Source organism: Oncorhynchus tshawytscha, linkage group LG28 (genome assembly GCF_018296145.1).
Source record: "Oncorhynchus tshawytscha isolate Ot180627B linkage group LG28, Otsh_v2.0, whole genome shotgun sequence".
Lineage (NCBI taxonomy): Eukaryota > Metazoa > Chordata > Actinopteri > Salmoniformes > Salmonidae > Oncorhynchus > Oncorhynchus tshawytscha.
The window spans coordinates 27,981,025-27,997,417 of record NC_056456.1 but is presented as its reverse complement, the minus strand read 5'-3'; the positions used below and the strand labels follow the sequence as shown (position 1 = coordinate 27,997,417).

The following is a 16,393-nucleotide window of genomic DNA, read 5'->3' as shown; positions in this document are numbered from 1 at the left end:
TAGCTCCCATTTAACTGAAGCAGCTCCACCTAGCACACTGCAATACCTCCTCCAACCCAAGCCCACTGTGTAAACAGCCAGTTACAACCTGACAACACACTGGCTGACGTTTGTGGAAACACGTATGTGAGAGTTGACGTAGGAAGTTTACATATGCCTTAGAAAAATAAATGTAAACTAATTTTTCACCATTCCTGACATTTAATCCTAGTAAATGATCCTGTCTTAGGTCAGGATCACCACCTTTAAGAATGTGAAATGTCAAAATAAGTGATTTCTTTCATCACATTCCCAGTGGGGGCAGAAGTTTACATGCACTCAATTAGTATTTGGTAGCATTGCCTTTACATTGTTTAACTTGGGTCAAATGCTTCGGGTAACCTTCTACAAGCTTCCCACAAGTTGAATGAATTTTGGCCCATTCCTCCTGACAGAGCTTGTGTAACGGAATCGGGTTTGTAGGCCTCCTTGCTCGCACATGCTTTTTCAGTTGTGCCCACACATTCTGTAGAATTGAGGTCAGTGCTTTGTGATGGCCACTCCAATACCTTGACTTTGTTGTCCTTAAGCCATTTTGCCACAACTTTGGAAGTATGCTTGGGGTCATTGTTAATTTGGAAGACCCATTTGTGACCAAGCTTTAACTTCCCAACTGTCTTCATGTTGCTTCAATATATCCACAATTTCCTTATGTCATGATGCCATCTTTTGTGAAGCGCATCAGTCCCTCCTGCAGCAAAGCGCCCCAACATGACGCTGCCACCCCCGTGCTTCACGGTTGGAGGGTGTTCTTCGGCTTGCAAGCCTCTCCCTTTTTCCTCCAAACATAATGGTCATTATGGCCAAACAGTTTAATTTTTGTTTCATCAGACCAGAGGACATTTCTCCAAGAACGATCTTTGTCCCCATGTGCAGTTTGCAAACCGTAGTCTGGCTTTTTTTAATGGCGGTTTTGGAGCAGTCACTTTCTTGTCATGTAGATATAAACTCAGCAAAAAAATAAGCCTCTTACTGTCAACTGCATTTATTTTCAGCAAATGTAACATGTGCAAATAATTGTATGAACATAAGATTCAACAGACATAACTGAACAAGTTCCACTGTGACTAACAGAAATGGAATTGTGTCCCTGAACAAAGGGGGATCAAATCAAAAGTAACAGTCAGTTGGTGGCCACACCAGATACTGCAGTGCATCTCATGGACTGCACTAGATTTGTTAGTTCTTGCTGTGAGATGTTATCCCACTCTTCCCCAATTTCTGGGGGGAATGGCCCTAGCCCTCACCCTCCAATCCAACCGGTCCCAGACGTGCTCAATAGGATTGAGATCCGGACTCTTCGCTGGCCATGGCAGAACACTGACATTCCTGTCTTGCAAGAAATCACGCACAGAACGAGCAGTATGGCTGGTGGTATTGTCATGCTGGAGGGTCATGTCAGGATGAGCCTGCAGGAAGGATACCACGTGAGGGAGAAGAATGTCTACCCTGTAACGCACGTCGTTGAGAACGCCTGCAATGACGACAAGCTCAGTCCGATGATGCTGTGACACTGCCCCAGACCATGACGGACCCTCTACCTCAATCGATCCCGCTCCAGAGTACAGGCCTCGGTGTAAAGCTCATTCCATCGACGATAATCGGGAATCCGACCATCAGCCTTGATACAAAACTGTGACTCATCAGTGAAGAGCACTTTTTGCCAGTCCTGTCTGGTCTAGTGACGGTGGGTTTGTGCCCATAGGCGAAGTTGTTGCCTTTAATGTCTGGTGAGGACCTGCCTTACAACAGATCTACAAGCCCTCAGTCCAGCCTCTCTCAGCCTATTGCGGACAGTCTGAGCACTGATGGAGGGTTTGTGCGTTCCTGGTGTAACTCGGGCGGTTGTTGCCATTCTGTACCTGTCCCGCAGGTGTAATGTCCGGATGTACCGATCCTGTGCAGGTGTTACACATGGTCTGCCACTGCGAGGATGATCAGCTGTCCGTCCTGTCTCCCTGTAGCGCTCTCTTAGGCGTCTCACATTACGGACATTGCAATTTATTGCCCTGGCCACATCTGCAGTCCTCATGCCTCCTTGCAGCATGCCTAAGGCACGTTCATGCAGATGAGCAGGGACCCTGGGCATCTTTCTTTAGGTGTTTTTTTAGGGTCAGTAGAAAGGCCTCTTTAGTGTCCTAAGTTTTCAGAACTGTGACCTTAATTGCCTACCATCTGTAAGCTGTTAGTGTCTTAACGGCCATTCCACAGGTGCATGTTCATTAATTGTTCATTGAACGCGCATTGGAAACAGTGTTTAAACCCTTTACAATGACGATCTGAAGTTATTTGGATTTTTACCAATCATCTTTGAAAGACAGGGTCCTGAAAAAGGGATGGGGGGAAAAAGAGTTTCGGACACGTTTTACTGTGGCATTAGATACTTTTGTTTCCTCCAGCATCTTCACAAGGTTCTTTGCTTTTGTTCTGGGATTGATTTGCACCTTTCGCACCAAAGTACATTAATCTCTAGGAGACAGAACGCGTCTCCTTCCTGAGTGGTATGACGGCTGCGTGGTCCCATTGTTTATACTTGCGCACTTGTTTGTACAGATGAATGTGGTACCTTCAGGCGTTTAGAAATTGCTCCCAAGGATGAACCAGACTTGTGGAGGTCTACAATATTTTTCCTGAGGTCTTGGCTGATTTCTTTTGATTTTCCCATGATGTCAAAGAGGCACTGAGTTTGAAGGTATGCCTTGAAATACATCCACAGGTACACCTCCAATTGACTCAGGCTAATTGACATTTATCAGAAGCTTTTTAAAGCCATGACATTTTCTGGAATTTTCCAAGCTGTTTACTTGCACAGTCAACTTGGTGTATGTAAATTTCTGACCCACTGGAATTGTGATACATATGTAAGTTAAATAATCTGTCTGTAAACAATTGTTGGAAAAATTACTTGTGTCATGCACGAAGTAGATGTCCTAACCGGCTTAACAAACTATAGTTTTGGCAACAAGAAATTTGTGGAGTGGTTGTAAAACTAGGTTTAATGACTCCAGCGTATGTGTAGGCTAAATGATAATGAACATACCTTTCCAGTCCCACTCACGCATGCACATGCACGCGTGTGTGATATTAATATTGCCTGTCAGTGGCCCCATCCTGGGCTTGTGAGAACTCAGAGGCCATCTGGAGCATGGCCCCCTGGGATAGCGGCAGATGGACTGGAAGAACTGTGGTCACCACGCAGGGTACCACAGATTACCACAGATTACCTGACACGTCATCAGGTTAAAAAAACAATGGTATAGCAACTTTAAGATTACTGGCAACACCACAGCAGTGCTTCCTCTACCGTTACTTTGGCAAGGTGCACACCTGGTTCAACTAGTATTCATCAGGTCCTCTTCATTAGATAGACATAACTGCTGTAGTCAGTCTTGATTATTTGAATTAGGAGTGTTAGTACTGGGTTTGAACAAAACCCTCCACAATACGGGTCCATAAAAGAGCAGAAAAAACACTAATGACGTCCCACTGCTGTAATCTAATCATCAAAACACAGCTACATATTACTATGTACTGAAACTCAGAGTAGTGCAGCTTACCCAAAACACTCAGGGCTCGAGGGACAGGCTTGGGATATCGAATTAGTAGGAAGAGAGCTTTGACTGTCTGAAGATCTGCTTTAATACAGGTAATGGATGCTGGGGTTGGAGTACTGTAGTTATCATATGAGTCAGCTAGAGTGAACACACACACACGGACGCACACAGTCACACACAAACCCATGCATGCACGCACAAACACCAGCATATCGTCAGCATTCACACACACACACCATCATCCTATTAGTGGTTCTGTCTCCAACCATGAGGCCAGGAATGTTGTCAGAGATTAAAACATCTTACTGGGAGGCTGTCATGAGTTTACCTGTAGGGGGGGTTTCATTTCCATCAAAAACACTCCAGGAAAGCATCATTGCCTTTAGGAACATAACCTCTTTTGGCCTTTTTAATACACATTTTGTAATCACCAGTCCTTGTTTTTTTTAATCTATTTTATTATGTACTTGAGCTGCGGTCTCTTTTCTGCAACACAAATAAATGTCATTACTTTAACGGTCAGAGCTTTAATGCTGGATGGACTCCCTAATGCTGACTGTGAAACTTATTACAACAAAGTAGTCAATGCAAGCAACTAACCCTTTTTTTCCCCCCCCTCAGACATCACTGCACGCGCGATAGAACAGCAGAATATGCACAGATTGTTTGGGGACCACACTGCTCCACACACCTCTCCATCGGTTTGTTCACAAAACAAAAACAATAGCAAAGATGCTGGGGTGGACAATGGTGCTGTTTCCCCTAATGCGAATACCATAAAACCTAAACATAAAGTCATAAAATGTGAGCCTGGGCCAGGTCTTACAAAAAAACAACACAGCCCCATAGAATGACCTAAGCAGGAAGTTGAAATTTTAATTATTTTCCAATCGTTTCGTTCTGTACAGAACCATTTTTTTCCTGCGCTATTCCACTGTTCCGACCAGCAAAATAAAATTATAAACTGGTTTGAAACTCCAAAAAAGTACAGATTTATATCTTTCCTTTCTATTCCTTTTCAAACCTCTGAATTTGTATTTATTTTTACATTTAGCTCAACATAATTACTTCACCAATTAGTATGGCTAGAGCAGCTTGCTATGGAGCGGGTAAGCAATTTAATCTGTACAGGAAAGTTAAGAGCAAATTGTATTTTGCCTTAACTGCATGGTTTAATGATAATGAAAGACCAGTGTTGCCAACTTAGACTGTCGCTATATTTAACGAGTATTCAGACCCCTCTAGCGACACATTTTCAAAATAGCGACTTCTCAATGTGGGGCCCACCCGGTCCGAAAGCACTCACAGGCTGCCCAGTCCTCACGCAGCAGTCCCTCCCAGCTGCATTCAGAGCAGGAGATGTTCACCCCTCCGCGTCCAGACTGAAAATGAATTGCGCATGCGGGAAGCCACCTCTGGCTGATCCCGCCCTGGTTTACATGTAATTATTTATTTATTTTTACCTGGATTAGGGCCAGACTAGTTACCATAATTTTCTCACATTGCCATTGACAGTTTTTATTCTGTTCTCTCTTTTTGGTCCATTTAGATTGTAAACCTTTTTTTGTAATGGTTAAAAAATGTTCATGTTTTACTGTGACTTGTTGTAGGACCATAAAGTTAAAAACCAAATTAAGAAAACTAAACGATAAACTAACTCCGCCAGAGTCTCTTTTGGGTCACTTTTGCCAGATAAAGGAGGGTTGGAATTGTGATATTTAAAAAAACAAGAATTTACAAAGTTCATTTGTAGTTCTAAACATATTTAGGGTGTTTTTTTTAACTCTTTGTCGCTCCCACAACGTGAGATCTCTCTTCTACAGCGTCCATTACAATTACATGCACATTACCAAATAGGCAAATTAAGTGATGTCATTTAGCGGTTTTTATTTTTTAGGGACAGCCAATAGCTACTTTCCTTACTGAGGAGTTGGCAACACTAAGACAAACGCAGGTAGCCTACACACGCCCACACTGGCAGACAGACACTGGAATACGTTTCCACCATAATTTGCAAATAAATAAATAAATCCTACAATGTGATTTTTCTAGATTTTTTTTTTTTTCTAATTTTGTCTGTCATAGTTGAATTGTACCTATGATAAATTACAGGCCTCATCTTTTTAAGTGGGAGAACTTGCACAATTGGTGGCTGACTAAATACTTTTTTGCCCCACTGTACATATCTCCCTGGCATATTACATCGTTTATGCAGCAGCATACAATACATTTTTGGACTCACCTTGTGAAGTGCTCACTTGAACAGTGAGGTGGTGCGGTGGTCCTTCCTGGTCAAATTTTGTCATCCAAGTCTGTCATTCTCTGGATTTATGGTGCTTTCAAGACAACTGGGAACTCGAAGGGAAAAAAACAAGGTTGAATCACGATTATGTCATTGATCTTCAGGTCGTAGCTCTAGAAAGAGGCCGGATTTACAATTCCGAGTTGGATGGCTGTTCAAAACGTATTTTCCCAGTCATTTATTCGTGACTTCCCAGTTGTCTTGAACTCACTGAAATCAAGTTTTCGCAGTTCCGAGTTAATAGTTTTGAGCGCGGCACAAATCATGCTTCATTGACAGCATGGCCAATATTGAATGTTTCTCATTTTAAATTTGAAAAAGAGACCCTTAATCCCAGATTTGGGACCATACAGCCACTCCACTGAATAGCAGGCTAGTGATTGTTAAATTTGCGATTTCCAACTTGTGCAATGGCCGATGAGCACCGATATTATAGATAAAAAGTATCTCTTCATATGATAAGGATTTTACATTAGCTTGTCGACTTTATTCATTATTACTGCTAGCTAAGATTTAGAAAATATGATTTTGACATAGAATTTTCTTGTTCTACCCTTAGACTTGGCAGTAACGTAGTGTCCCCATCAGTGACAAAACACTGAGCCAATCACGGCGCAACGCTCTGTATTTTCTGCAGGCTTGCCACACCACTACAGAAAGCACTGAGCTAGGCTGAAACACTTGCATTTTGGAGCTGCTTTACTCAAGAAAACAAAAAGAGACCATGTTTGTATGTAGCTTTACTAACTCAATGATATATATTACTAACTATATGATATATATATTTACATTGTTTGAAAACTGATATGACATGTATTAATGCCAAAATAACATGCAAAACAGGCAAGCCCTGTTTTTGTTCCAAAAATGTGGGTCTTATGTCCAGTGGCGACCCGTCATTCTGTTTTAAGGCATTTGACCTCTAACCTGTGGTGTGTGCCAGAAATGGCCATTCCAGTTATTTCAGGAATCAAACATATGGTGTGTGTGCAGAGACAGGAATGCTGACTATGAGAAGGTAGATTCCCCTGAAGAGAAAGGTGTGTGTGATACAAAGGGATTTAGAGGTGTTTCTCTCTGGGGCGCATCTCCTGCTTATGCTCTAATCACTTGCAATAGTGCGATCACACACATACGCACACTCACCTTGCACGCACACACACAACACAGACTTGCTCCTCATATTCCTATCAATGTGCACACACACACCTTGCTCACACAAACTGGCACGCACACACACGCAGATTGTATTGGGATGCGTCTGCAGTTCTCTGTGGGGTGTTTCTCCAGTTCTGCTTGATCATGACTTTGATCCGTGCAGCAGCCAGAGATCCTCCTGATCCCCCGCTGGCCCTGAGGACAGGAGCCTGCTGCATCTAACATCTGTTCTGACAGAGGCTCACCCCACACGAGACACACAAACAAACTTCTCGAAGGAAGAATGTTTATAACCCTTCAAGACACCATCTGTCTAACCATCCCTCTATCCATCCACCTCATGAGTCATGAGGGGGGGGGGGGTTGTAATAATGTAATAGATTACATGACACAAAAGTATGTGGACACCTGCTCGTCAAACATCGCATTCCAAAATCATGGGCATTAATATGGAGTTTGCTGCTGTAACAGCCTCCACTCTTCTGTGAAGGTTTTCCACTAGATGTTGGAACATTACTGCGGGGAGCTGCTTCCATTCAGCCACAAGAGCATTAGTGAGGTTGGGCACTGATGTTGGGCGATTAGACCTGGCTTGCAGTCGGCGTTCCAATTTTAAAAGTGTTCGACGAGGTGTTCGACGATGTCCCAAAGGTGTTCTATGAGGTTGCGGTCAGGGCTCTGTTTAGGCCAGTGAAATTCTTCCACACCGATCTCGACAAACCATTTCTGTATGGACCTCACTTTGAGCACAGGGGCATTCATGCTGAAACGGGAAAGGACCTTCTCCAAACTGTTGCCAAGTTGGAAGCACAGAATAGTCTAGAATGTCATTGTATGCTGTAACGTTAAGATTTCCCTTCACTGGAACTAGGGGGCCCCAACCATGAAAAACAGCCATAATTGGGGTATCAGTTTGACTTTCAGGCCTGTAGAGTGAAACTCTATACGGTAGCCGAAGGAGAAGAATATACAGACCAGACTTTAGGAGTGGACTACGGGCTTGAAGACTGGCCGGTTTTTCGCAAGGTTGTGTGTCCCGAGCTGAGAGTTATCACAAAGGGGTATAGCGTGTTCACGGGCTACGAGACCTGTTGGGAAGGTACCCCTGACTCCTCAGGAAGAGTATTTCACAGGGTGACAATACAAAGAAAGAATGGACTTCCATGTGGATGCGTGGAGTTGTATATCAGCAACGAGGAAACCCGCAACCAAAACATTTGTGATGGGGATTTTAGGTTGCGCATGCTTATTCATTTTGAAAGTTGGGATCTAATGGAATTGAAGATGCTAGAGTTGTTGGATGCTCTTTTTGTACAGAGCCAACAGCGGCAGAGCATTGTTCAGCTAAGGAAGTGCATAATGTATACGAATCCTGAGGATTATGATTCAAAGGAGCCCCAAGAAGGTACATTCTCAGAAGGGTCAGCCCTCGAAGAAAACTAAGTACGCGGCTGCGTTAACCACGCCCTGATACCCAAAGGACTGGTTCAACAATAAAAGGAGTGCCCATAAAGCCTCCGGTTCTTCATTTCAGCATATACCATGGATATTCATACAACATACCAGGACTCCGATACGTCCTGGGGGCCAGACCCTAAGGACTCTATGCCTCGTAGCCTACCATTCTACCCCCCCAGGCAAGACCCCCGACACTACCTACATGTACACAGCCTGAGGATGTGTTTGATGGGGTGGTCAGTACTATTTTTGTGGACACCATCAAGGCCTCTGTAGCCACACTTTTAGACGTGGTGATTGGAGAGTATATAAGAGAGAGATGCATCGGTTGTGAGATCAATCACCCCAGCCAGCGCCGTCATCTGTGCCTATACAAGCCCCCAAGATACTACTTCTTCAACCATTTTGAGGAGCTGGTGAAAAGACTGTGGTCCTGCAGGTTTATACCTTCGCTGGTCAGAGCCCTGGAGTCTATGGGTCTTGTACAGTCTATTCCCAGAGTTTACGGGGTAACCGAGGCTTTCCTACATGAACTGAAGGCGGCGATCTACATCCACAAGAAACTCAAATCTGACACACCCTGGTGGACGACAACAAATACAGTGAAGCTGTGGTGGCTGATATGATGACTTTCTGGCTCAATAAACCCCAAGAGACCGAGTGACAATACATATGTTATTTAGATGTAAAGCAATGAGTAACTATATGCATACGATGTTAGAGAGAATAAATAAAACATTTATTTTGAGAGAACTTACAAATGTTATGCCTCAAATTATTGAAAATAAAGTGAACAATGTATCGTTCTACACAACACCTGGGCTAATGCAGAGCGTGTGCTAAAAATGGAGCAAATCTTGAATCATGTACGACATACGGGCGAGAGTCTACAATGGACACATGGTATCCCATCTTGTGGATGATTCTAGAAACAGCCTTGTCTAAGATTTTACTTTGTTTGAAAGACCTTTTAATTGTAACATGTATCATATTTGTTTATATACTTATATTGCGGATGTGTGTGTGTTAAAAATTCAGCGACACAAGCCTGTAAATCTAAACCAAATATACAAGGTGTTGCATGCTGGGATCGTTGAGAAAACGGGGACAAGTATCCTGCAACGAATCCTGAATTGTCTGTATAAGTAATACTTGATGTTTGCACAAAAAAACTTTTCTTTTTTTAATGAAATGTTGTAGTTATTTGAAAGGGGCTCATTAACGTTATTGTACCTCAGAGAGGCAAGAAGGATGGCGGAGCAGATGTTGAAAACCATTTATTATACCCCCTCTAACCCCGGGTCTTATGGGGGTAAGGAGCGTTTACAGAGAGCTATAGCCGAAGAAACATGTAGCCGGTTAAGCCCTGCTCAAGTGAATGAGTGATTAGCAGAGCAGGATGCTCATACTCTACATAAACCTGTACAAAAACAGAGTTTTTTTCTACTCATCCCTTGTCCCAATTTCAGGCGGATCTATGTGACATGCAGGCCCTTGCAGATAAAAATGATGGAGATCGCTACATGCTAACGGTTATAGATATTTTCTCTAAAATAGCATGTGTTAAGGGTCTTAAAAAAAATTGAGCGGGGCAGAGGTGACTCGGGCATATGACTCTATCTTGAAGAAAGGAGGAGCCCCCAAGAAATTGCAGACTGATGGCAGAAAATATTTTGTTAATACTTTTCAGAAACTCATGAAGAAGCATAATATTGTGCATTTTGCTACAGGTTCGGATTTGAAAGCTTCAGTTGTTGAACGCTTTAACAGAACTCTGAAGGAGCGGATGTGGCGATATTTTACAGCTCACAACACTCATAGATATATCGATATAGTTCAAGATTTAGTAAAGGGGTACAACAACAGCTACTATAAGAGTATACGGATGAAACCCTCCGAGGTCTCTTCTGAAAACTCTTTAAAAGTCTATATGGTTTGTTCCCCCTTCGCCATAAGAAAAACATTATTTTAAATTCATAGTGGGGGACTTAGTACATATATACAAGTTGAGGGGTGTTTTCGACAAAAAATATGAGCAAGGTTACAGCGATGAGGTGTTCATGGTTACCGAATGTCTACCGCGCATACCTCCGGTCTACAAGTTAAAAGATTATGACGGGGAGCTTATAGAGGGATCTTTATATGAGAAGGAATTACAGAAGGTACAGTTGGGGAAAGACAGTCTTTCACATGGAGGAGATTCTAGATCAAAAGAGAGAAAAGGGTCAAAAATGGTGCTGGTCTGCTGAAAAAACTGGCCCCAAAAGTTCAACAGTTGGGTATTAGAGCACGATGTGGTGGAGGCATTGGGGGTTAACTTAAACCCTCATGCATGATAAATACCCCATCATTCGCGTGTACACAGGAGTGCATCATGGAACACAGCGGCTTCTACCTGACTCTCCCCAGTAATGCGTCTGCACATATATATCGTAATAACCAAAGTTCGAGATATACAACCAATTTTCCAAAGCCCATAGAGTTATCAGAGGCCTGGGAGTAGTAGATCTCCGCAAGATTACATACCCCCATAGTTGGTATAATATCAAGGAGAAGGACCATGATTTTTATTGCAAAAGGATATCGGAACCTACAAAACTTATTAAGCTTAAAAAAGAGTTCTAGGGAACCGTTGACAAGATCGTCTCGGAGTTGAATGAACTCCTAACTCTGAACAATATGGAAATACTCTTTATCTACAAATCAAATCAAATTTTATTTGTCACATACACATGGTTAGCAGATGTTAATGCGAGTGTAGCGAAATGCTTGTGCTTCTAGTTCCGACAATGCAGTAATAACCAACAAGTAATCTAACAATTCCAAAACTACTGTCTTATACACAGTGTAAGGTGTACAACCCTATACATAAACGTGTACAAATCTTAGGGGATGCTGACAGTGGTATAAAGACCAGCGGGAATTTAGCCTACATGTTGGGGATGGGTTCCAATAAATGAACGTATGTGAAAGATAAGTGATTCCCATTTCCTGCGGATATACATGCAGGATTTTACAACATATTTGTGTATACCGACATCATATCCTATCAAAGGGTAGGAGACAGTTGTAACGGCTGTCATTGGTGGAAGAAGGAGAGGACCAAGGTGCAGCGTGGTACTTGTTCATGATCTTTTAATTACACTGAACACTAGAACAAAACGGAACAAACGAAACAGTCCTGTCTGGGACAGAGACAGAAAACAACTACCCACAACTCAAGGGCGAAACCAGGTTGCCTAAGTATGGTTCTCAATCAGAGACAACGATTGACAGCTGCCTCTGGGAACCATACCAGGCCAAACACATAGAAATACAAACAGAACAAAACAGAATGCCCACCCCAAAGCACGCCCTGACCAACCTAAAATAGAGACATAAAAAAAGGAACTAAGGTCAGGACGTGACAACAGTTGTGTGCCCCTCCTGAGAACAGTTCATATAGATGGAAAGGATGGCGATATAGTCACTCTTAACTACGACAAGCCACACTACGTACCTGTAAGCAAGAAATATATTGAAAACATTCTGGTTGAGCTAAAAACGGATCAGAACGTAAACATCGAATTTACTTATGGTAAAACGATTGTAAAACTCCACTTTAGACCCACCAAAACCTCTATACATATATAATATATTATTAGTATTATATATTTTTATAAACATAATACAAATAAATTAAAAGGGTTATGGACCACCAACATCTTGACCTGAACCGCTATGTCTCATACTATGTTGCTCAAGTGTGTAATGGGTTACCCGGCTATTAGGGATCCCCGACCATGTACGGTTCGGGGATAGGAGGTATATTTCGTAACCTCTTTAGGATGGTTTTACCGTTTATGAAGAGAGGCCTCAGCATAGCCAAACCACATTTAAAATCAGTGGCTAAAAATATAGTAAGTGAGGTTGTGGCCAATGCTATGACCAGAAGGGCGTCACCAGATGTCGAGCATCAAGAAGGCTTGGGGCTTATGATGTTGTCTCGAAGACCAAAAAAGAGCCCTCCGGGTATAAGGCGCAGGCCTGCCCCTAAAAAGCGGAGGTTAGCCGTTAAAAGAAACTCAGTTAGTCAAAGACGGGGTAAAGTGAGTAGGTCTGGACCAAAAAACGACAAAAAGAATACTTGGAAGTATTTTCTAAAAGAACAAGCACCATGGCTCTTTTACACCGCATGTCCTCTGAAGCTATAAAGACAGAGCTCGATCTTTTCACGGCCCCCTTAACCCAACATTCAGTAGAGAGTTTCAGTTATGTGGAGATAGCCCCACTCTCTGCCATTACAGACAACGGTCCTATAGAAATGTTCATACCAGTCCACGGTGAAAACTATCTGGACCTCAACAACACCTTGGTGCATTTTACGTCTAAAAGTGACAAAGAGATGGTACTAATATTGCAGATGATGCCAAAGTGAGTCTCATTAATTACCCAGTGGCCACCATCTTCTCCCAAGTGGATGTGACTTTGGGTGAACGTCTAATCAGTCAAAGCAGTGCCACATACCCTTATAGGGCCATCATGGAGTGTTTACTCAACTACTCCGAAGACACTCTCAAGACACAATTCAGCGCAGGGCTTTTTAGCAAGGATACTGCAGGAGGCTATGGAATGGACAGACCCTTCCACCGGTGCAAACAAAGGACTGGAGGCACGGGCTCACTACTGTGCCGAATCTCGAGAGGTTCATCTGCTAGGGCCTATACACTCTGACATTTTCTTTCAAGAACGTTTACTCTTAATTTCGGTTGATTTAAGACTCAAATTAACCAGGGCCACGGATGAGTTTTGTCTGATGTCTGCCCAGGACGGGGACTTTAGTTTAAAAGTGTTGGGGGAAACACTTTTTATTTAAAAAATGTCTGTATCTCCGGCAGTTCGTCTGGGTCACTCACAGGCTTTGATGAAAGGAAATGCCCTTTACCCTCTCCAAAGAATTACCATGAAAACCTTTATCTGTGGGCAGTAGAATCTGCAGTCAAGAACCTTTTTCTAGGCCCTTTACCCCAATAGATTGTTATAGGTTTGGTTGATCACGCCCCTAATACGGGCAGCTTACCAAAAAACTAATTTAATTTTCAACACTTCAATGCAGAGTATGTAGCTCTGACATCAGGTCCCTGCTAAGGCTTTCCAACCACAATTTAATAACAACATATCTGTGCGAGAATTTTACAATCTATTCCTGGCTACCGGGAGGCATCTAAAAGATCTCTCTTTACCTATTGACAGAAATTATTTTGCAGAGGGTTACACATTGTATGCTTTCAATTTATCACCTGATGATGACACCTCAGGAAATCTTTCGGTGGTGTTCCAAGGTAAGCTCAGGCTGGAAATGCATTTCCGTACACCTTTAGCCTGTACAGTTAGCATGATATTTTATGCATGCTCTGATTCAATCTTGGAAGTGAATGCCCGAAGACAGGTCTTAGTGGATTATTATTAAGGATCGTTGAGCAAAGACATGAATACACAAGAGTTGGAAGGGCTCATGACCCGATTGATTGGAAAACAATTTTGTGGAGTGTTGGCTTGTGATGAATTACCTATTGAGAAATGGCCGGAGCGGCTGGCCATATTTATTGTCAATACCCATCCTAAACACATGGCGGGTGAACATTGGCTAGCTGTGACATTAGAAGATTAAGGAGGAAGAAAAATCTCTACTTTTTTTGATTCCTACGGCTTTCCCCCCGGTTTTTCACATTTCCCCAGATCTATGAAAGAATTTTGACCAAAAACGGATCAAAGATATACTACAGCATCAAACAAGTGCAAGATAACCTTTCCACTACATGTGGTAAACACTGTGTATTCTACCTATGCCAATGAACCCGGGGAGTTTCTTTTGAAGATGTTATGTCTCTTTATAAGAATGATTTTAGAAGTAATGATAACGTTGTAGCTTGATTGGTAGAAAATATCAAAAGTGTTGAAATATGTGTCCTTTAAGACCATGTAATCAAGGTGTATGCTCATGTCAAATGTTTCAAGAATGCCACAAATGTTAAATTGCTTAATTTTTCAAATAAAATGCATTGAATTTAATCATAGTCATTCAAAAGTCATTCAAAAGTCTAACCACCCTGAGAGATCGGGATTAGGAAAAGGTCCGGAGACGTTCAGGGGGGTAAATGAGTTATCATCATCATCCCTTTTATAGGGGGGAGGGGTTGTTGGGACATCTTTAGGGGTGCTGTAGCTCGTTGAAGGTTTTTGTTTTAAAGCGTGACTCTGTTAACGAAGCTTATAGTTGGGTACACCCGAGAGGGGAATGTTGAGGATTTCCAAGGCCTTAAGAAACTGATGCCACCCGGGAGGTCTTCTGTCATCAGCAACCTTGTGGGCAGCCGTGGTACTTTTAAGCAAGTCAAGCATATGTGAACCCTTGACAACAGCGCCCTGAAGGATAAACTCTCCTTTGTCATTCCAAGTAGCTGCCCCATTTGAGTCTTTTATCTTGTTCATAATGTATCTAACATTTTTCCTGTTACGTGCCGGAACATGTGTCAACATATCATGCATAACTTTATCTTCAACAGGCATTTGATCTTCAGCCAGTAAGATCGCAGGTACAGGCATTACAGGGGCTTGGCTCTCGCTAGGCGCGTCATCTTTTAAAGGGTCCGGTAGGGAAAGCATTAAATGGTTGGTCTCTCTCTCACAAGGCCAAATACCTTTGCAAGAGGTTTGTGTATTTTTGGACCTTATCATAGGGGTTCAATCCTTTTCGGTTGAAAATATCCTTCATGGCCGAATCCAAATCATTTTCCGCTGTTTGTCTGATATTTTCAGGACCCTGCATTTGTTCGTTTTTTTAAGTCTATCCAACTCTTGTTGAGGCACCAAGTACATTTATTGGCCATCACACTCTGTGTTCAACCCCCACGTCTGGCAGCAATAAGGCTGGTGATGAAGGGCACGGCTATACTTAGTAAAGGTGGTAGAAAACCCCCAGACTGTTGTATGCTGTCTTTTCTTTTGAAGACTGGCCCTTTAATTGGCAAAGAGTTTGATCGCGGTCTTTTGTCTCTTTTTAAAAAAAAAATATTGGGTCAGGGTGGGTGGAATGCGTCCTTTGAGAAGACTCAAAGCAATCTCACATAGGGATAATATGAGATCTGAAGAACAGTGACCCAAGATGGCATTCTGTTCATTAGCTGTATTCCCAACTAGGCTTCTCAAGTGGGGCAGGTTTCTTTTTAAAAGCAAAGACATAGTGGTTACTTTTTAGGAATGTACGCAGCCGGCCACTCCCACGGGAACAGACCTGTTCGTAGCCTCAGGTGTTCTGGAGTATTTGCTTTTAAATCCACGATTAAATAAGAAAATGGAGCTTTGGTAGTGTCCTCATAGCTCTCCATAAAGTAGGATTTCCTTCCCGGGTACATCTGCTGAGTGTTAATTTGTAGTTTGTCTCTAGGGTTTTTGAACAAAACCATGTAATTGGCGTTCAAACTAATGGTACGGCTATTTTTACCTTGGTGAAACACATTCTGCACCAAGTAAAGCACGGACAGGTTTCTATGATGAGTATTTTGGGTAAAAGCTTGTGCAATTTCGGGATGTTTGCTACCTGCAAATAGCATTTCGTCCAAAACCAGCAGATTGTTTTTATGAGGGAGAAGTTCATCATCAGACAGGGATTCAGGTATTCCTTCAACAAACTTGATTTTTATTTTCTTCAACAATTCATCATACAAAGGTTGATAACACCACACAATATTGTCAGGCTTTCGAGATAACACATGTCCAGAATTCTCTAAAATACTTTTTACAAAACAAGTTTTACCACTATTGGAAGGGCCTGCGATTAAGGCCGAAAATGGTACTTGCAACTGGGGGTCAAAACCTTCTACAGCAGCCATTATATCTTAAG

General features: G+C 42.4%; 1 protein-coding gene across 1 annotated transcript in view; it reads right to left on the bottom strand.

Moving 5' to 3' along the window:
* The window catches only part of LOC112227014 (chloride channel protein 2-like), a 132,765-nt gene that overhangs the window by 73,750 nt on the left and 42,622 nt on the right, over positions 1-16,393 (bottom strand). The window lies entirely within an intron of this gene.